The 23,999-nt window shown below is 36.7% G+C and overlaps 2 pseudogenes; both read left to right on the forward strand.

Moving 5' to 3' along the window:
- Positions 1-2,431: 2,431 nt before the first annotated feature.
- LOC149166173 (putative potassium transporter 2 pseudogene) lies at positions 2,432-4,247 on the forward strand (annotated as a pseudogene).
- Positions 4,248-10,070: 5,823 nt separating this feature from the next.
- Positions 10,071-11,947, forward strand: LOC149166174 (potassium transporter 7 pseudogene; annotated as a pseudogene).
- The last annotated feature ends 12,052 nt before the right edge of the window (positions 11,948-23,999 follow it).

Raw genomic sequence — 23,999 nt, forward strand, 5'->3', positions numbered from 1 at the left:
CGGAAATCTGTCAAAAAACTTATCCTCAGAACATGCACTTCTGCACCCTCAGAGGAGGTTTTTGATGAATGGATGGATCGAGATTTATTTATGTTTGCATTTTAATATCTGTTACTGATGTTGCACTTCTGTACTCTTAGCAGATGTTAGAACAAGTAGAAATAAATCATTGTTACTTGAAGTTTATTAGTGAACTTAGTCATAAATGGTACTTTTATCTCTTGGCTAGATTCTGCTAGTATTCCTAAAGTGATATGTGGCTGAGTTCTTTGTATGTTATTGCATGAATGTTTGTATTACCATTTGGCACTTCTGTACGGTGGGGTCATTTATTTATGTTTAACATATAGACAACTGATTATGCGATATGCTGTTCACAACTACTCTGCCTAACTTCTTATGCAGAATGGTTCATCTTTATTGATTTATATTCTGATATCAGTTGAATGATCTTTATTACCGGATGCTGTTAGAAATCTTTCTAGATCGCATAACAAAAGAAAAACATCCCGGGTTAGCGTAGATTAGATGTATTTTTCTTCATTAGATTACATTAGCATAGAGTTAATTTAGCAGTTAGAATTAAGACTAGATTAGAAGAAGAATCCATCCTCCGTCCCTTAGATTAATACCATCAGACTCTACGCACACACACACACACCCATCACATTGGGAAACTGGTCCCATTACCCCCAGTCGGATCCGCTACTCCAAACGGGCAAGGAGCCGCCAACCAGGTTCCGGACCGGGTGGGTATCCCCCTTGTTGTTGACCCGACCTCGGGGCCCTCAACAGGATCATAGTCATTGTAAGTGTCCAGTACATTGTGTCTACATGTTGTGCTGTAGACTATCTTTAAATGATTGATGGAATAGAGAAAAGAAAATTAACATTGAAATTGGATACCTTTCTCAATTCAAGCCTCCTTAATGGCTGGAAAGATTCCATCATTACATTGCATACTACAAAATCATTCTTGCTCTAGTCTGAAAATATGAAGATTAATGGTCGATGCATTGATGTTGTAGCTTGGAAAGCATTGACAGATCCAGTAAATGTAGGCTGGTCGTTTACTTATACAAGAACTTATATGGTGCAAGATCAAAAATATTTTAGAAGCATATTGAACCTTACATTGAATGAAATTCATAGCCAACATTATCACCTTGTACCTAAAGATTGGTAGGTTGAAGACATCATTGAAGTCACGACACATTGTGGAGGAAACAAAAGTCAATGTGAAAATCGAAATTGTTGGTGAAATTGCAGGTGCGGTGCATAGAAGGGAGGTCGTGGCGCATCCACAGTGCGCGGCGCATAGAGCCGTATACAGCAGTGCAAATTTTGTTGTGTGCGGCGCATCCAGCCTACGTGGTGCGTTGTGCTAGAGCGTGCCATACAGCGTCGACACACTAGAAAAATCACCATCAGTGTTCCAAAATCAAATAGTTCATCATAGATCGTGGCCACAAGAAGAAGATAGGGGAGGACATTATTGTTTGCAAATATGTACCTGATGATCCAGAGAGTCTGTGTGGAGAAAGATGCCTATATTTATTGACAAATACAGAGCACACACCTGAGTATTGCCTTTGTGGAGATCGCCGCAAAAACTAGCGATTTTAGTGATACGTGAAGACAAAATTATTCCAGATAGATGTACATGGCATTTGTATTATTATGATTGATGAACAACTGGACATGAAAACTTGCAATGAATTGATCTTGGGAAAACATGCACCATTAGTTAGTACCTTCAGGTTGAGCTATTTTAAATTTAATGAGTTGTGTCGAGGGGCAATTTGAAATTGAATGGTTTCCATCAGTTTCAACATGATAAGGCACTACCAGAGGTTGAAAGCATTGGAGCAAAAGTTGCTTGCTCATCCCTATCAGAAGTCTGAATAGGATGAAAACCAGTTGAGGTCTTTTCGAAGAAAAGCAGAATTAAATAGTGCAGCTCAACAACTTCGAATAAAAATGTGTGACTCTTAGCTTCACAAATTTAGGGAAGAGTTTAAAAATCACTCAAGAGTGCTTAAGCGACTTGGACACATTGATTCTAATGGTGTGGTGCAAGTGAAAGGTCCGGATAAATTTCTCATTGACATAGGATGAACTTCTTGTGACAGAGTTGATGTTCAATGGCACATTCAATGAGCTGGATCATCATCAAACAATAGCAATTGCAAGTTGTTTCATTCCATACAATAAATCATCTCAATGAATGCATTTGACTAATGAGCTTGTGAAGCCATTACGCCAACTTCAAGATAGTGCACGGTGGATTGCATAGGTGCAGCGTGAGTGCAGGTTAGAGGTTGATATAGAGCAGTATGTTGCATCAACAACCCGTCCATTGGTCCAAGGGTGCCTCATTTTCAGAAGTTACCAATCGAGCCAGATATATTTGTTCCAGGTTTCTCGGGTGATGTACTACAAATCAACTTTGCTATTGACATACGAAAGTTTTGGGGTGGTTTATGGTGATTTGAGCACATCCCCACTATATGTCTATAAAAGTAATTTTGATGGAAAGTTGGGTAACTATATGAGTGAAGATACAGTCTTTGGGGTCTTTTCATTAATCTTTTGGACGTTGACCTTAATCCTTGTTGTTAAGTATGTTTTCATAGTTTTGAGTGCAAGCGACAAAGTTGAAAGGGGAACATTTGCATTGTATTCACTTCTTTGTAGACATGTGAAGTTGAGTTTGATTCCAAATCAACAAGCAACTGATGAGGAAGTTTCCACATATTATAATACAAGGAAGATAGCTCAGAATACAAGAACCTCTCCCTTGAAGAGATTTCTGGAAAATCATAGAAGACTGCGGACAGGGTTACTGGTTATGGTTTTACTAGGCACTTCCATGGTAATAGGTGATGGTGTTCTCACTCCTGCAATATTTGCTCTGTCATCAGTATCTGGACTTCAAGTACACACTTCAAAGCTTCCTGAAAGTGTGGTGATGGTTCTTGCATGCATTATATTGATTGGCCTTTTTGCTCTACTACATTTTCGCACTCATAGGGTGGCCTTTACATTTGCACCTATTGTGATTGCTTGGCTATTATGCATCTGTGCATTTGGCATATACAATGTGGTTTATTGGAATCCTAGTATATTACGTGCCCTCTCTCCTTATTATGCATACAATATTTCGGAATAATGGTAAAGATAGATGGATTTCTCTCAGAGGGATACTCCTATGTATTACAGGTATAGAGACGATGTTTGCAGATCTTGGACACTTCACTCGTTTTTCCATCCGAATTGCCTTTGCAGGAGTTTTCTATCCATGTCTGATACTCTGTTACATGGGACAAGCCGCCTTTCTTTCGAAAAATTTTCATTATGTTGACACAAATTTCTACGATTCAATACCTGAGCATGTTTTTTGGCCTGTGTTTGTAGTGGAAACCCTTACTGCTATTGTTGGAAGCGAGGTTGTTATTTCAGCGACCTTTTCAATCGTCAAGCAATGCCATGCTTTGGGTTGTTTTCGGCTTATCAAGATAGTCCACACTTCGAGGCATATCCGTGGTCGAATTTACATACCATAAATAAATTGGATTCTCTTAGTTCTATGCCTTGCCGTCACTGTAGAATTCAGGGATACCACCTTAATTGGGAATGCTTATGCAATTGCTGCTGTCACTGCTATGTTTGTGACAACATGCCTTATGTAACTTGTTTTAATCATTGTATGGCGAAAGAATTTTTTATGGGCTATTGCTTTTCTTCTCTTCTTTGGATGGATTGAAGGATCCTACCTCTCAGCCTCTCTTATGAAGGTGCCATAGGGAGGCTGGGCTCTTCTTGCTTTGGCAACAATATTTATGGTTGTCATGTATGTATGGCATTATGGTACACAGAGAAAATACATGTTTGACTTACAAAACCAGGTTTCTACGAAATGGATTCTCACACTTGGACCAAGTCTTAGAATTGTGTGGGTTCTTGGTATTGGATTAATCTATACCGAATTGGTCACAGGGGTTCCTACTATATTCTGACATTTTGTCACAAATATTCTTGCATTTCATCGAGTACTTGTGTTTGTGTGCATCAAATCAGTTCATGTTCCATTTGTCCATGCTAAAGAACGTTATCTTATTGGTCGGATTGGCCCAAAAGTATACCATACGTATAGATGTATTGTGAGGTATGGGTATAAAGATATCCTGAAAGATGATAATGATTTTGATAATTGACTTATTCTTAGTATTATTGAATTTATATAGATGGAGGCTGAAGAATCACAGTCTACAACTATGAAAATACTTTTCTCAGGATGACCGTGACCTGATAAACCAATCGGCATAGCTGCAGTTACAAATAAATCAAGTGTTCCATGTTCCCCATATTAACAAGATGCTTTTGTGTGCTAGAGCCTAAAGGTTTCAAACTAACAGTTTTTATCCAAATGGAAAAAAGGAAATGAACAGTCGAAGACCGAAACACCTAAATCTAAAACGAAGAACATCGACTGTATGCGGTGAAATAAGCTACGCGTTCTACTTTTGTTTTCAGTTGCAAATTAACGGGAGTTATAGCTAAAGTTTTTTCCTTCCCAGTGGTCATCAATAGAATAAAGTAAAAAATATAACGCTGCTCCTTTAGCAATGGTTGGCATTTCATCTTCAGTTAGTAATGATTAAACAATCCCCTATTTTGGGTCGATCCACTTTCTGAGGGTAGAGTTATTTATTGTATGAAAAATCATATTGTAAGTGTTGGATTTTCTGGGAATAGCGTGGAGAAAATCTCAGCACTTTCATTGTAAACTTTTGGCTTGGAAATTAATAGAATGATGCAGCTCTGATTCATGAGGTCCCTGTGGTGTGAGTTTAGCAAATGTGTTTTTCTTTCTATGTTTCATATGTATTTTGTTATGTTTACCATCCATTCATAATAATTTTTGGTTGAATGCTCTTACGTAGAAGAGGTAGAATTCAGTTTATGCTCTGCCTTGTAAAGCATTCATATTTTGTATATCTTCTTCTGTCTAAAAAGGGTTCATGTGTATGCCCTTTTTAGCTTTTCTCAACAGTCTTTCAACTCCATTTTATATAAATTTGATTGCTAAACCTCACGCCTATCTTGCCTCATGAAATATCCTGTGTCTTTGATTTAATTTCCCAGCTCATGTTGTCCTTTGGTCACACACAGCCCAGAAAATTCAGTCATTCTAAAATCCCCTTTTTCCATATCTATTAACTAGCCTAAAATCAGTATTCAGTTTAAGTCATCTCAAACCATATTGTTTATTCCTCACTGAGCGTGACCCGGAGAGAGCCCTCTCCTGTTCTGGTAGGGCTAGCTACCAGATTGAGCGTGGTTTGTGGTTACCCTGAATTTTGCCTTCTTTCAGCCTAAGGCAGATTTAGGCTCTAACATAGTGGCGACTCCACTAGGAACGGAAATTGGTTTGCTTGTAGATTGTCTTGCCCCAGTACATATCTCAAGTTCAGAGCTGATTATTGATGGTGGACAATGATCAGACATAAGCAGGCTGACATCATTCACTTGGCGACTCCATTCACTGAAGAATCTAGTAATCAGTGCTTCATGGTTACTCCACTACAGAGAGATCAGTAGCTTTGACATTTTCAAGATGGAATGGGTTGCAACAAGATACGCTCCCATGAGCCGAGATCACATCCCAGGTTTTACAAATAACATGCCCAAGGTGGATTGGCTTTAGAATTTGCCTATGTTCAGAAATGTGGAAGGTAATGACACTGCTCTTCATCTAGTGAAATTTCACATTCATGTGCATAAATTAAAGATCAATTTTCCTCAACACTATTTGATGAAAATGTTTATGGCTACTCTGGAAGACGAAGCCCGATCTTGGTATGAAAGTTTGCCACCTGCTTCTATTTATTGTTTAAAGGATTTTCATGGAATATTCTTTGAAAGGTATAAAGAATCATATCCATCCTTGGCTTTAGTTCAGGACTATTGTAGCCATGTTCATAGTTTTATTGAATATCTTGAGATTTTTATGGGCGTGATGACTTGGTGGATGGAGAAATCATGGAAGAATTGTATGAAAATTAATTTCAGCAGCATAAAGACGATCATGAAAATTTGCAACAGGATCAAGATCTTAGTACGGTGGAAGATGAAGGAATTTTGCATCTTGACAGTCAACAGGAATTACATGAAATGGATCAGCTATATGAGGAAAATTTGTATACTCCTTCACTTGAAATTAATGAAGACAATCACTGTTTGAGCAAGAGAAAACAAAAAGTATTATCTCCTTTGTCTGAAGATGAGATAGATCAACTCTTGAACGGTTAGGTTATAGCTCAAGTTAATGCAAATCTGTAGTATGCACATGATCAAGAAGGTGATGATGGAACTTCTTCCTCTTCTAAAAAGGATGATAGTCCTACAAACAACTTTATAGATCAGTGGGTTGAAGATGTCCATATGGTTGAAAGTTATGAAAGAAAAAGTGTCATTTCAGATCTGTCCATAGAAGAAGATAGCATGCAAAGAAGTCCAGTTCTAATTCTAGAATGTGATAATGTCAAGACAACTATTTCAGATACAGATTCAAATTGTGATGACCAAGAATACAGTGTGCTAAATCTCATAAAGGAGAACTCTACTGTTAAAATCATCTGGAATAAAGAAGACAGAGTTATGAATCCGAATGTTCTCATGTCATGAAAACGAAGCCTTCATAAAGAGGTAATCCAATCAATTCATGAACAACGTGATGGGATCTTTGTTCAAGTACGTGAAACAAGTTCTCTGGATGAATTTATGGTAGATGATATAACTGTTAGTGTCAGGTTTCAAGAATCATCTAAAGTTTCTTTTCTCATGATTGATGAATGTGATGAATGTAATGAGAATCTGGCTGTCATATCATATGAAGATGACCTACAATATATTCAGACTACCGAAGACCAGATCATTCAGGATTCCATTTCAGATTCTTCTTCCTATGTTTCATGTTTTGAAATGTTCTTTGAAAAGGAAATCTTCTCATCTACTTGTTCAGAATTTTTTGAGGACCAGGAACATACTCTTATTGAAGTACATTATGAAGAAAGACTAGAATCAAGAGAAAAGGATACCTTGTTTTTCCAGCAGGAGGTCAATCTTCATGCTTTTCAGGATCCAATGGCAAATCTGTTGCAGTCAGCAGTGAAGGTGATTATTGTAGTATTCAGTGATGAAGGAGATCATGGTCAATTATGTTTTTGGATGCCCAGTTACCAGTTTCTGTTGTTGACCGGAATATCTGATCAGGAGAATCAATCAGCAAGGCATCTGCTTGATCGGTTACATCGGAATTTTGATATAGTTTGATCGTATATTGCCTTGTAAGAAACACAGGTGGTCATGTACTACCACCAAGCTTTAAGTTTTAAGTTCAGGTCTTAGTATTCTGAGTTATTTTGTTAGAGTCAAGTTTTTTCAGTCATTCCAGTTTGCATCAAGTTAGTTTGAGTCAAATTTTTAGTTAGTAAAGTAGTTAACAATCTGGTGTTGATTTGGACTCCATTGCCCAATGGATAAGGCACTGGTCTGCTCTCCCAAAGCTCTGCGGTTCTTGGCACCTCCAAGGAGCTACCATCCCCATTGGAGCCAATGTTAGAGTCGGTCTTTGTAGCCCTCCGTCAAAGATCAGAACTATTTTTGCATTTCATTTTTAGGTTTCCCATTCTGCTCGATCACTGCATTCCATTTAGGAGCATGCCATAATCTGATAGAAGGACTTTTTCATTTATTCCCCTCATGTCTTGTACTTGCTGGATTAGGTCTTTTCATCAATGTTTATTAAAATCCATTACAGTCAATGTTTGATATTTAATGGGTAAAGATTCATGTCAATCATAGGTCTAGGGTTTCATAAGTTGTGTCTTCAAAGTTCCCAATCATGCTAGCAGGCTAGAGTGAGGATCAATAAGTTTTCATTTCAAGATTTCCATCATCAATAATGCTCAAAGTTGATTTCTCTTCAAAACTATGTTTTGAAGAGGAAATCGTCAAATCAATGGTTTGTAATAAGTGTATTTTTAAAGTTTTCCGCCATGAAGAATTTCAAATGAAGGCCTTGGTAACCTTATTATCTTCAGCAGCTTCAGAGACACTGCAACAGATAGATGAGATTCATCATTCATCCAAAAATTCAAAGGCAAGTAAAATAGAGTCATTTCAAAATGAGAAAGTGCCAAAAGTTTTGCAGCATTGGCAAGACAATTTCTGTTGAAGTGCCTACTGAATATGTTGCGGAAATTAAGGATACAAAGTTCTTGTTCCACAAGTTTCCATTGCCTTCAAAGTCTGGTCGACTATAGAAACTAGCTGCTGAAGCTCATGAATCCATGAATGAAAATGTGTCCCTTAATGATATTCTAGGAGGTGCGGGGGCATTTGAGTTTTGTGCCAAGTTTGGCTGTGGGATCATAGTCACTGTAAGTGTCCAGATCATCGTGTCTACACATTGTTCTACAGAATATCTTGAAATGATTGACGAAATAGAGAAAAGAAAATTAACATTGAAATTGGATACCTTTCTCAATTCAAGCCTCCTTAATGGCTCGAAAGATTCTATCATTACATTGTATACTACAAAATCATTCTTGCTTTGGTCTGAAAATCTGAAGATTAATGGTCAATGCATTGATGATGTAGCTTGGAAAGCATTGAAAAATCCAGTAAATGTAGGTTGGTCGTTTACTTATACAAGAACTTATATGATGCAAGATCCAAAATCTTTCAGAAGCATATTGAACCCTATATTGAATGAAATTCATAGCCAGCATTATCACCTTGTACCTAAAGATTGGTGGGTTGAAGACATCATGGAAGTCACGACACGTTGTGGAGGAAACAAAAGTCAATGTGAAAATCGAAATTGTTGGTGAAACTGCATGCGCGACGCATAGAAGGGAGGTCGCAGCGCATCTAGAGCACGCAATGCATAGAGCCATATACAGTAGTGAAAATTTGGTCGTGCGTGGCGCATCCAGCCTATGCGACACATTGGGATGGGGCACGACGCACATGGTCGACACACTAGAAAAAATCATCATCAGTGTTCCACAATCAAATATTTCGTCACAGATCGTGGGCACAAGAAGCAAACAGAGGAGGACATGATTGTTTGCAAATATATACTTGATGATCCAGAGAGTCTGTGTGGAGAAATATGCATAAATTTATTTACAAATACAAAGTGCACACCTGAGTATTGCCTTTGTGGAGATTGCCGCAAAAACCAGCGATTTGAGTGATACGTGAAGACAAAATTATTCTAGACAGATGGACATGGAATTTGTATTATTATGATTGATGAATAGCTAGACATGAAAACTTGCAAAGAAATGATCTTGGGAAAACCTGCACCGTTAGTTAGTACCTTCAGGTTGAGCTATTTGAAATTTAATGAGTCGCGCTGAGGGACAATTTGAAATTGAATGGTTTCCATCAGTTTCAACATGATAAGGCACTACCAGAAGTTGAAAGTATTGGAGCAAAAGTTGATTGCTCATACCTATCATAAGTCTGAACATGATGAACACCAGTTGAGGTCTTTTCAAAGAAAAGCAGAATTAAATAGCGCAGCTCAGAAACTTCAAATGAAAATGCGTGACTCTTAGCTTCACAAATTTAGGGAATAGTTAAAAAATCACTCAAGAGTGCTTAAGCAACTTGGACACATTGATTCTGATGGTGTGGTGCAAGTGAAACGTCGGGCTACATGTCTCATTGACACGGGATGAACTTCTTGTGACAGAGTTGATGTTCAATGGCACATTCAATGAGTTGGATCATCATCAAACAACAGCACTTGCAAGCTGTTTCATTCCATATGATAAATCATCTAAACAAATACATTTTACTAATGAGCTTGTGAAGCCATTACGTCAACTTCGGGATAGTGCACGGTGGATTGCACAGGTGCAACGTGAGTGCAGGTTAGAGGTTGATATAGAGTAGTATGTTGAGTAAACAACCCATCCATTGGTCCAAGGGTGCCTCATTTCAGAAGTTGTTAATCGAGCTAGATATATTTCTTCTAGGTTTCTCGAGTGATGTACTACAAATCAACTTTGCTATTGGCATACGAAAGTTTTGGGGTGGTTTATGGTGATTTGAGCACATCCCCACTATATGTCTATAAAAGAAATTTTGACGGAAAGTTGGGTAACTATATGAGTGAAGATACAGTCTTTGGGGTCTTTTCATTAATCTTTTGGACGTTGACCTTAATCCTTGTTGTTAAGTACGTTGTCATAGTTTTGAGTGCAAGCAACAATGGTGAAAGGGGAACATTTGCATTGTATTCACTTCTTTGTAGACATGCTAAGTTGAGTTTGACTACAAATCAGCAAGCAACTGATGAGGAAGTTTCTACATATTATAATACACGTCAGATAGCTCAGAATAAAGGAAGCTCTCCTTTGAAGAGATTTCTGGAAAAGCATAGAAGATTGCGCACAGGATTACTGGTTGTGGTTTAACTAGGCACTTCCATGGTAATAGGTGATGGTGTTCTCACGCCTGCAATATCGTTCTCTCATCGGTATCTGCACTTCAATTATGCACTTCAAAGCTTCCTGAGAGTGTGGTGGTGGTTCTTGCCTACATTATATTGATTGGCCTTTTTTCTCTGCAACATTTTGGCACTAATAGGGTCGCCTTTACATTTGCTCCTATTGTGATTACTTGGTTATTCTGCATCTATGCAGTTGGCATATACAAAGTGGTTTATTGGAATCCTAGTATATTATGTGCCCTCTCTCCTTATTATGCATACAATTTTTTTCGAAATATTGCTAAAGTTAAATGGATTTCTCTCGAAGGGATACTCCTATATATTACAGGTACAGAGGCGACGTTTGCAGATCTTGGACACTTCACTCCTTTTTCCATCTAGATTTCCTTTGCAGGAGTTGTCTATCCATGTCTGATACTCTCTTACATGGGACAAGCCACCTTTCCTTCGAAAAATTTCCATTCTGTTGACACAACTTTCTACGATTCAATACCTGAGCATGTTTTTTGGCCTATGTTTGTAGTGGCCACCCTTGCTACTATTGTTCGAAGCTAGGCTATTATTTCAGCGACCTTTTCAATCATCAAGAAATGCCATGCTTTGGGTTGTTTTCCATGTATCAAGATAGTCCACACTTCGAGGCATATCTGTGGTCGAATTTACATACTAGAAATAAATTGGATTCTCTTGGTTCTATGGCTTGCCGTCACTGTAGGATTCAGGGATACCACCTTAATTGGGAATGCTTATGGAATTGCTGCTATCACTGTTATGTTTGTGACAACATGCCTTATGTCAATTGTTATAATCATTGTATGGTGAAATAATTTTGTATGGGCTATTTCTTTTCTTCTCTTCTTTGGATGGATTGAAGCATCCTACCTCTCAACCTCTGTTATGAAGGTGCCATAGGGAGGCTAGGCTCCTCTTGCCTTGGCAGCAATATTTATGGTTGCCATGTATGTATGGCATTATGGTACACGAAGAAAATACATGTTTGACTTACAAAAATAGGTTTCTATGAAATGGATTCTCACACTTGGACCAAGCCTTGGAATTGTGCAGGTTCTTGGTATTGGATTAATCTATACCGAATTGGTCACAGGGGTTCCTGCTATATTCTCACATTTTGTCACAAATCGTCTTGCATTTCATCGAGTACTTGTGTTTGTGTGCGTCAAATTAGTTCCTGTTCCATTTGTCCCTACTAAAGAACATTATCTTATTGGTCGCATTGGCCCAAAAGTATACCATACATACATATGTATTGTGAGGTATGGGTATAAAGATATCCCCGAAGATGATAATGATTTTGAGAATCGACTTATTCTCAGTATTGATAAATTTATACAGATGGAGGCTCAAGAATCACAGTCTACATCTATGAAAATACTTTTCTCAGGATGGCTGTGACTTGACAAACCAATCGACATAACTTCAGTTACAAAGAAATCAAGTGTTCCATGTTCCCCATATTAACAAGATGCTTTTGTGTGTTGGAGCCTAAAGGTTTCAAACTGATAGTTTTTATCCAAATGACAAAAAGGAAATGAACGGTCGAAGACCGAAATGCCTAAATCTAAAACGAAGAACATCAACCGTATGTAGTGAAATAAGCTACACGATCTACTTTTGTTTTCAGTTGCCAATTAAAGGGGGTTACAGCTACAGTTTTCACCTTCCCAATGGTCATCAACAGAATAGAGTAAAAAATGTAACACTGCTCCTTTAGCGATGGTTGGCTTTTCATCTTCAGTTAGTAATGATTAAACAATCCCCTGTTTTGGGTTGACCCATTTTCTGAGGGTAGAGTTATTTATTGTATGAAAAATCATTTTGTAAGGGTTGTATTTTCTGGGAATAGCGTGGATAAAAACTCAGTACTTTCACTGTACAATTTTGGCTTGGAAATTAATAGAATGATGCAGCTCTGATTCATGAGATCCCTGTGGTGTGAGTTTAGCAAATGTGTTTTTCTTTCTATGTTTCATATGTATTTTGTTATGTTTACCATCCATTCAAAATCATTTTTGGTTGAGTGCTCTTAAGTAGAAGAGGTAGAATTCAGTTTATGCTCTGCCTTGTAAAGCATTCATATTTTGTATATCTTCTTCTGTCTGAAAAGGATTCATGTTTATGCCCTTTTTAGCTTTTCTCAACGGTCTTTCCACTCCATTATACATATATCTGATTTCTAAACCTCCCGCCTATCTTACCTCACGAAATATCTTGTGTCTTTGATTTATTTTCCCAGCTCATGCGGTCCTTTGGTCCCACACAACCTAGAAAATTCAGTCATTCAAAAAATGCCTTTTTCCATATCTATTTACTAGCCTAAAATCAGTATTCAGTTTAAGTCATCTCAGACCATATTGTTTATTCCTCACTGAGTGTGACCCAGAGAGAGCCCTCTCCTATTCTGGTAGGGCTAGCTATTAGACTGAGCGTGGTTTGTGGTTACCCTAAATTTTTCCTTCTTTTAGCCTAAGGTAGATTTAGGCTCTAACAGCTTGGAGGGCACTCGATGTTCTTGGTATTGTCGAGTGGTATGCCCATAACATCACTTAATTTGATCCTCTTTACTAATCTCCTAACATCATTTCAATACATCAAATTGTTCTATTTTCATGGAATTTGGGTTACAATTTGGTGTCTGGTGGTAGTGAAAATCACCAAGTTCTAGTTGACTTGAGGCCCTTGGTAAAGATCCTATGTTCATATGCTGGAGTACACAACCTACTTGTATATTCGTTTCTATTGGGTTTAGCTGGTTGAATGTAACATGTTTTATATTAATTGGCTTGGACAGGGCATTGATGGTGCAAGGGTAGAGGACATTTCGGATGTTGCTTCTATCACACTAAATAAGAATTTTGTACCAGGTTACCTGAATTTTTTCTTTGTATATTTAGATGTAAGGGATTCATCGATTTTCCTCTATGAATGGGTTGATATAGCTTATTTTCACACCTTACATTTTTAGGTGATAAAAGTGTTATGGTTCTTGGTGGTATACGCATAGGGACTCTTGCATTAACCACCCGTAGGCTTCTTGAGGATGACTTTATTAAGGTTGCATATTTTATCCACGAGGGGGTGGAGATAGCCATTAAGGCTAAGGGCTCTGTGAAAAGTACAAAATTAAAATATTTTATAGAATTTATTAAGTCAGATAATTTCCATCTACAAAATAACATTGTTGATCTTAAAAAGCAGGTTGAATCATTTGCTAGCCAATTTCCATTATTTGGTGTTGGCACTGAAAATCTTAGTTAGAGATATGATGTGCTCATAAGCTCATATGTGTCCTTTATTAACTTTTAGGTTGGGCTTCAGTGACAATAAACAGGTTGGTAAGATTTGGTTCCTTGTGTATATTATAGTGATGAATAATGTTTTAAGCTAATTTTTGCCTGAATTTATGTGCTTCCCCAACATTGGCATTAACAGATTCTATTATGATGTGTTGGATGTTGAGTTTTCCATTTTATTTATTGGCAATTATGTACAACTCTCTTTTTGTTCATCACAAGAATTTTGGGTTGAAAAATATTGATAACTTGTATGGAAGCCATTATATCACTTATTTATGTGGTGTGACTATGGATATTTTATATACCCTCGAAAGTAATATTCCATACTTCTCAAGGGCCCAGGTATTGGGCCAATTACACAGTTTCATAAAGTGTGTTCACTAATATACTTCTACACATGCACGGATTCCATGTCTACATGACATATTTGAAATCAATTGGGCTTATAAGATTTTATTGATACATTCATCATCTCACACAAGTTGATTTTATTGTTACATTCATCACCTGATTTTTTGCTTTTCTAGGTTAAATTCATCTGCAATCACCCATTTTTTGGTTTTTCTAGTTTGGGAGGTGGTTTGGGAGGTTGGATTTGGTCCCAATCACCCTGATTTATTGGTTTTCAAATGGAGGGAAAGGGTGATTCGGTGAATGACTCCCTAATTTGTTGATTTTCAAATCGATGGACACCTCTATAAATTCCATAGTTTCAGATTCCTTAGTTTGTGAATCATCCATTTCTGATTTCTGAATTGGTGACTTGTTGCAAGCAACACTAGGGTATACATTTTGTAACCAAGCAACCAACGACATTACCACCCGTGGGCTTCATTCACTGGAAGCGAGACTCCATTTTCTAAGGAAATTGACAGGTTATGGTAGATAATTACATGATACTATTGAACAAAAGGAATTGACTGGGTTATGATAGAAAGTGGATTCATCATTGGCATGATAGGTAGCAACAAAAACAAAGGTGGAGGTAGTAGTGTAACTGTGTCAATATTAAGTTGCAGATGATACAAAGGTAAATGATGCACATCGCCTAGTGTACCTTCTATATCGAAACCATAAAGCGACGAGGGTAGCATGGCTAACAATAGTAATTATATCTTGATGGTGCTATGATAATTGATCTGAAACTCGACCATCTATCCGGAAAAGTGTTTTCTGTGGATTTCTTATGCTCTATTGAAGTTTCAGAGAAGTAGAGCTTGAATTAGGTTCAGCAGGCTGAAGCCAAAATGCAAAAGGTGAGGGATGGACTAAATGATGAAATATTATGGAATGATATTGAAAAATGCTTCCCTTCTAAAATTTATTAGTATGGGCCTCAGGTCTTGGTGCCAGAATTGGTGAAGGAATTTTTCTATAATTGTTCTACAAGTGAAAATATAACTAATCGTATGGGGAAGGCTATAGATTAAGACACCATCTTGTTTTACCTTCTGACATATTTAGGATCTCTCTTGAAGCACTTGAGAAAATGGTGTGTCACTAGTAGGAAGGGCCTTCCACCACTTTCTCTGTTGTGGTACTATGATGCAGAATTATGGTATTACCCCTCTAAGTCGTGTCTTCATTTCAGATTTTCCTACTACATACTTCATTGTTATTTGTAGATTCCATTTATTCTCGAATAAAATACATCTCCATTTTTCTTGTTTGAAAGTATGATCTTCACTAATTAGGTTTTTAACATGTGATATTCATTAAGTAGGTTTGGATTTTGAGTTGCCAAAACTCAAGCCTCAAACTTAACTCTATGCTTATTAGGTGCTCGCATGCTCATTATGTCATGGGAGTGCCATACTATCCACTTAAATTTTTTTATCATCATGGTCTACCCATTTAGGGTGTAGCTCATAGTGGTCCCAATGAGTTTAGTCATTATAAAAATGATTCTTTCCAAAATAATTTGATAATGTAACTTAGATGGGTATCTAAACAATAACAAACCATTAATCTACCTCTACATGCCTGGAAGAAAGGGATGGATCTACTCATACAAATGTAAGTATCCAACAAAGTATGGTAGAGAAGGTGCATTAGTTGTACTATATTACAATAATAAAACATAATTTATCTATTGTTTTACTCCTACAAGGAAATTTAACCATTTATACATATTTGAGGAGCTCGCCAGTGATGACAGAAAATAAGCAAGAGAACCACTCAGGGGACATCATCGTCTTGAGGGTTCAGACATTGATATAATATTTGATACAAACCCATAAACTAGAGAAAAACACACATAACATTTTGATGGAGTTTTGACATTTCTTTTGTGTGTTTTTGTCGATCTAAGTATGCTGCAACACTTATCTGCCATTAACGTCACTATAGCTAGCTCAATTTCATCAAAAGAAACTTGCAGGTGAAAATATTTGCTATATACTACTAAATAGTGACCATAATTTATGTTAATGCTAGATGGAAATAGAAATGACGACATAAGTAAATGTATCCACACCACATAGAAAAATCTGAACTCGAGGAAATTTTTTTGGGTTAAAAATAACTCCAAAGTTATATATTAATTGGGAGGAGAATGAACCAAATTTTCAATTACAAAGGAAAAGGAGGTACAATATGTCTTGCACCTTACCATGGCAACAATTGTTCCATGTCCTTTCCTATGTGTTGGCAATGATATAAGGCTTCTCTCTTTCACAGATTCCCCTATCTCTATCACTCCCCTTCCTACCATCTTTTCCTTCCTAAATCTTGTCTCCTTAAAGGGCCACAAAGGTAATTAGGTTAGGGCTATCTGTCTCACTCAACGTGACCTATTCTTAACTTCTTTGTAACCCTATTCTTCAATCATCAGACCTACTCACATTGGAGGGTTTTGGCCCGTAAAAGTCAATAATTTGATGACTGTGGTTATTTTTAAGTCTTATTCTTTGGCTCCTGGCTAAGATCTTTCTCAGCTTCTACTCTGGCTCTGGCTCTGTCTCTGGTTCTGCTCAAGATTTTTCCTGAGATGCTTGTCTAGTGCCTAAGAAACAATGAAATACCCATCTTCTTTAAGCTCTAGATGTTCATAGGTTGCACTTTGTCATCAATTCTCCAAAGTACGTACAGAGCCTCATAATACATGTGCCATATCTACAGTTATTCAGGAACATGGTGTTCCAACACTATTGATCTCCATTTTCTTCCTAGATATAAACTCAGAAATTTAAGGAAGAGCACTAATAGTTCAGCTGAGTTATGACATTTCCTTTATGTTTTCATGATCTAACAATTCTGTAACACTTCTTTGACATTAAAATCACTACAGCTAACAAATTATGAGAGAAGAAAAATCTTGTAGGTGGAAATCTCTGCATTATAAGGGTAAATGTTGTGCAATCTATCTGTTACTGTCAGAGAGAAATAGTAACAGAAGCATAAGTAAAGACTTACACACTACAGTGACTATACAAAGTTTGAACTGGAGAAAAACCTTTTCCAAGTAAAAAAAAATGAGACTTATATATTACTTGGGAGGGTAATGAAACAATATTTAAGTTACAAAGTAGAAAGAGGTATTGGATTTCTTGCACCTATACATGGAAGTAAGTGTTCAAACTCCTAATTTGTGTATTTGATGATGGTGGCTTTCTCTCTTCAGCTACTTCCCCCATCTCTATCACTTCCACACATTTTCCATGGATTTTGTCTACTTAAAACGTCCCAGAGGTAGTTAGATTAGGGGCATGTGTCTTATGTAACATGGCCTCTTTATAACTTGTTTCTCACCCTATTCATTATGGATCATTCTTACTTTTGGTTCAGGCTAATTATTTTGTGTTAGTAGTATGATATCTTCAATGGTTTGATATTGGAAACATTAATAGTAAGCTAAAAAATTAAATCATAGAGACATATAGATATTAAGTACCTGAGTATTTTAATAGCCTAGTATATCTATGATCATTACTAAAATTGAAATCCTTATTTGACATTATTGTGGAAAATTAGTTTAGTACTTATTTTCTTCATTCCTAAATCTTGGGACTAACTTCACACTCTTAATTATCATAATTAGCTTGTATAGGTTTCAAGAGTTGGGTATTTGACTATTAGTAGTGCAAGAACTACAGAATTTAGAGTTGATTGAGTTGATTGAGTTTGAGAAACCATGAGGTTTTTGAACCATATCCATCATTTTTGCTAAGAACGCAGGAAATCAGGAAGTGCCCTAGATTTTTCAGTGACTATACATATAGTGGAAGCATAGGAAGTCTAGAAGAAAGAAATTCAATGGATGTTAGAACCCCATAGGGAATTGGCAATGTAGGGAAGGGGCACGTGGATAATAAAAATATGCAAATCTTGCACTTGTTAATACAATCATTTCCCTCAACTGAAGAGATGCTAAAATGTACTATTGATATTAAATTAATGTTAAAGCTTGGTGCATCCTGGCTTAATTCCAATGGGAATAAGTTCTCTGAAGAAGATTATCCTGAAAATATATGGCTTCCATACAATTTCCCTAGATATTTTTTGTTTACAGATAGGTTATCAATGAATATCCTTAAGGAAAAAATCAACTTGAACGTGTTGAGTTATCTCCACCAGTTTGCAGTATTTTGTAACTCGAAGAGACAACAGTAATTTGATCATTGGAAGGCAATAGAAGGATCTATCTTTGCATTCCATGGAGGTCGTTAATGTAACTTGTACTCTATCGAAAGGTAATTTAGTTCCACTATTATTTTCTGTTTTCTACATATACTCTGTGAGATCTTGTTTCACAAATGAATAATAGAGGAAATAATCTTTTATGTCTTCTTTTATGTGATTTGTATGGTTTTTAATAGAAGAGAAACTTGACATCCTTAATAAATAAAAATACTCCCCGCACTTGAAAATATATCAATTGTATAGACAAAACATGCCTTTACCGTGGTGAAAATTGGGATTCAATAGCCTAAGAGATTGTACTCACCCTTTTTGTGTTATAAAACTTTGAAATAACATTTTTCAACTAGTTCATTTTAAGAATTATATTTAGAACTAATTAATAGAGAAGGCCTTTAATGAAGCCCTTATTAAGTGACTTGAGACCAAGTAATGATATTTAAGGACAATTTAAGAGTATTTAGGACTTTTTAAATAGCATACATACTTTAAGTCATCTGAAATTCATTTTACTTTTTTGTTTTTCAAATAAACTTCCCTGTGGCTTTGTAAGGAGTTGTTATCACTGCATGTCATTCATTTGGAGGTCCCCTGATCTGGGACAATACCTATTTGTACAAGTGGCATTTTCTCAATGGTCATTTAAAATCATTAGGTGGCTAGGTCCCATTGCTACGTTTCAATTGGGTTCTAGATTTGCAAAGCATAATTGGAGATGATGTAAAAATAGTCACTACAACTTAACAATCCTCACAATGAGTTATTATCAAGCATGCCATTATTTTCCCCTTCGAGATAAAGTGGAACATTTTGATTCTGCTAAGATTCCAAGTAAATTGAAATTTTGAAAATGAACAGCAGTTGCCTCGTACCAACACTACCTTCCAACTAGTAAGAGCATGCATCATGGAATTGTAGAAACTTGAAATTTAATTTTGAAGTACCATGGATTTCAGAAAATCAAAGAGCAACTTCAGAAAATAATCCTCTCCAACATAAGAGCCACAAGAGGGTGAAATATGCCCATTTTAACAAGTCATGGACCTAGTACCACCCAAACTAGTAGACTTGTCAAGGCCCATACAAGATGCTATGATAGCACTGTTGACTCAAAATATATTAGGTCTTGTGAGACGCCTCATAAGGAAAAATGTAGACCAAGACACAACAATGAGGTGGATGCTATTGTCTCCTCAACAATCCACCTCTTGCTCCTTAGTGAAATTTCACCACATGGGAGGCTTCCCATTTTATGTCACCTAAGGTATGTTCTAGGTCTAGGGTTTAGAAGTGATAGCTCAATAAGCTTACCCAAGGTACTCAGGATAAGAAAAAGGCACTATTCTATTGGATAAGGAGTAGTGTAGTTATGAAGTAGCCTATAAAGATGGACTTCTAGCCCAAGGTTTTCAATGCATACTTTTGAAATTAGAACAACTAGGCATACAAGAGAGAGGAAAAGTTTTCTTAAGGATATGATCAACAATAGGAAAGTAAAACCTTCAAAATGGCCCTAGGTTGAAACCTTAGTGCATAATTAGTGTTTTTGAAGCCCTAGAATTGCCTAGGGTTGATGATGTCAGCCCTAAGGAAGGACTTCCAATCATGCAAATTGCTATATTTTGGTATTTTAAGGCTCAGTAAGCTGGAATGATCTATAACTAGCTCAACATCATGCCCTAGTTTAATTCAACCTCAAACCCTAATCCTAGTGGTTTACCTTGAAGGGCCAAAATTTTAGGAGGGAGAGAAAAAGTAAAAGTTTTGTGATTTTTGACCATCATTATGGATGCTAGTCCCTTCTATCTATTGAAAAATGTAACTAGGTTCAGTATTCATAATGACATGTGTATTTGTGATTTTATGTAATTGATGTAAAGAAGAAAAATAAAATTATTATTGTAATGCTTGTCTCATGGGTTTCATGAGCAAGGAATTTTATTTTTAGTAATGTCTCCCATTGGGAGCCCTTATGATTGGTCATAAATTCAAATTGAGTCAATGTCATGTATGAAGGACTCTTCTTGGGCATGTTACATTTGTATATGAGTCAATGAAAGAGTCAAATATCCCTCCAAGACCAAGCTCAAGCATCTCCTTCAAGTCGCCTCAAATGAAATAATAATTTTTTCCAAAATATACATTGGCTCACCCATAGTTCAATTGATCTTATTAAGGATGCTCTAACCACTATAAATAGGGCAGCTCATACTCATTTTAGGGACATAATTTAAGTCAAGAAGCCTACAATAGGAGGTACGAAGTTCATCAAGGAAGCCTATAACCAAGCAAGGGAAGGAAAAATATAACCAAGGTCATTTTTTATTTCTTTGGGTAGATTTACTCCATACATGTGAAGAAAGGGTGTTGTCCAGTACAGAAGAAGCTGAGGTATCATAGCCTCCTTTGGAGGAAGGATTAAAGAAGAGAACAAGTTCATTATCAAGCCGAGTTGCCAAGGAAGCTGCCTCCACCTAAACTGAAGGGAATCAAAGTTCTAAAGTTGATAATATACCAAATAATAAAGAAATAGTCATGGTTCTCAACTTTTCAATATGAAAAACTACATTTTGAAGTTATAATTTATGAGAGCCTGATTATTGTAACTACCTTTGTTAACTAAAAACAAAAATTTACTTTACTTCGTCCTATCTGTTGTTAGGTGATAACTATTATCTCCAGATATGTATCATTTAGTCACTAGAGTCGCGTGCTCGATGGTAACTAGTCAAGCTCATCTAATTCACCAACAATGTTGTCAAGTTCTTTTATAGTTTCTTCTTGAATACCCTCTTAGTGCCAAGATACTACAAAAACCCTTGTATTTCTTAGCGATTCACGATTTTGTACTAGTGATTTGTCATTTTGTATTAGTGATTCACCATGATTTTACAAGTTAATATAATTTGGTGAGAGATTGGCCAAAAAAAAGATATTTACATATTATATTATTAATAAAATTGCCTTCCATTTTTCCTATGTATCATGGGGATTCGCCCGTTTATTATACATATAAATTTAGGGGGGTTCCTAAAATTTTCCCTCAATTGGAGCCTCTTTGCTAACCTCCTAGTGAGCCTCCTCTTCTTGTACAACTTCCCATGATTGGGATTGTTGTGGCTCTGAATCACTCGACTCTCCATCAAAGTGATATACATCATAGGAAGTAGAAACATCAAATTTAGCAAAATAAGGTCTCTGAGGGTTTATTTGCAGCTCGATGATGTTCCTTCTTATCTTTCTTGACCATTGGGTGATTCTTCTAGATCCGAGTATATTGTTTCTTGGAGCGGATCTCCACAAACATCTTTATAAAGGTCATTAACCTCAGGAATATCTTCATCATTGAAATATGCACAACAATTTTCAAATAGAGCATCTGATGGATATAATATTTTGCAATAATGATTGAATGCCATATGAAAACTATTTAAGGAATATATGTTTTCATGAGGTATTGTTCTGTACCAAATTCTAAAATTGTATTCTAAAGAGTACATGAAAAATTTTATTTGCGCATCTTCAAAAAATAATACCCTGTTGTTCCATGCATTCATGAAAATCCTTAAGGTGTTGGTCTGGGCGTCTATCTGTGTTTCCATGAAATCTAGGCAAATAGGTATTCCATTCATGAAACGAAGGGACGTGATTGGGATAACCAATAATAGAATAAAAATCCAGTGGGGAAAATTGGTTGGCCAAGAATGCAAGAATGGCCATTTTGAAAACCGCCTAGGTGATTGATCTAAGTTTCAAAGGTAGGGAAAATTTTCGACTACTTTAGCATCAGAGTGAGTACGAGATTGCTTGAAAGCCAGGATGATCAAATAGAGATATGGAAATTGGAGTCGCCAGGATGTTCACCATAAAATTGAAATAGTGGAGTCTCCAAGGTGAGAGATCTTCCACCCAAACATCCCTTGCTCACCTAACAGAGGGAATGTAAAAATTTGTCATACCTATGGAAAAATAGTCTAATTCGTTCCCCGGCAATGACACCAAAATGTTATCGCTTTTTCTAGAACCTATAGCAAAAGTTCTTTTGGAGATATAGAAGGCTTCCTAGAGACAACCTTTGGGTTGATTGCAGATCAGTTTCTAGGACATCTTAGATAGATGAGCCCTTTGGAAGTTTATCATTGAGGCTTTCTGCTACACTCCAATTGTCACGTATTTGAAAAAAGAAAATAAAGGAGGCTTGGTTCAATAGTCCTTCATCAAGGTAGACTCAAGCCAATACATTGATCCAAAATTTTAGGGGGAAAATCAGTCCAACCTCAAAGAGAAATGTATCGTTCTGGTGGCTGACACACAACAACAGGAAACTTAATGTTAATGTTACAGTAAAGTGCATTGAAGAATCTAGGGAAATCAAAATTAAGGAGATTCTTCTTTAGCATGATAACAATTTGTGAAGTTCTTTTGAAATTTTATCTTGGCTTCATATTCATATTAGTATTAGTATTTGTTTACTTCATCAAACTACAATCAAAACAAAAGAGACAAGAACACAAATTGTTTGGCATACTTCTAGGGAAAAAACATCTCCCTCTTAGAGAGGAAAACCCGCACAAAATTATTCTTATATATATTCGAATTGATGAATACCAAGACCATGACCCTTGACCTATTGTTCCACTCCAAGACTAGGATATCAATCCTCTTCTTCATCATTGCTATGATAATCACATTTGTTGCACTACTGGGATCTTCATTAGTACTACCATCATTGAGAGCACCATTGTTGCACCATGTCTGCTCCTTAGGATCTTTAATGAAATGATCTTCGCACCATGAATGTTTCCTTGAAATTGCCACTAAGATGATCTATGTGCCTTCATCGAGATCATGATCTTCGAGAATGAGATCATGAATAATATGTATGCAATGATGTGTACTGCACCGAGATCCTCTTTAGACCACCATCAAGATCATGGTTACAATTGGGATCATGATTGTCCTAGAAGGTATGTCGAGACAAGTTGATCACAAGGATCCTCTTCATCAAGACTATGAGACAATGATGATTATGCTGAAATAAAGTATCATTGAGATCCTTCTTACTTGAGACTAGGACAATGTCTACATTTTCACCAAAGTCTGTTGTAGCTATGCCACGATTGTATCACTATGACTCTTCTCCTCACAAGGATGTCTAGACTATGACTTCATTTGACGTAGTAATCATCAAGTAGGTGACTACGTATGGAATGAATTTCGAGACTGTGATAGTCACACTCATGAATGCTCTTTCTCATTATGCCGAGACCACAGAGATATATATGTGAGGGCTTCATTATCATTATCACCAAGACTACGACTCACTATGCCATCCAGAGTCTTGTCTACCTGCACCCATACAAAATATTGGACCTGAAACTTGTCACTGAGATCCTGTACCCATCCAAGATTTGTAGCAAGCCTTCCTATAGTGCGGATCTTCTACTATACCCATACGGAATTTCAGAGAGGAAAAAATACAAGATCTGATCTACCTTTTGTGGATACCTTGA

The sequence above is a fragment of the Pinus tabuliformis genome, chromosome 5_1 (genome assembly GCF_031772625.1).
Source record: "Pinus tabuliformis cultivar Carrire ecotype Pingquan chromosome 5_1, CPIR1, whole genome shotgun sequence".
Classification (NCBI taxonomy): Eukaryota; Viridiplantae; Streptophyta; class Pinopsida; order Pinales; family Pinaceae; genus Pinus; species Pinus tabuliformis.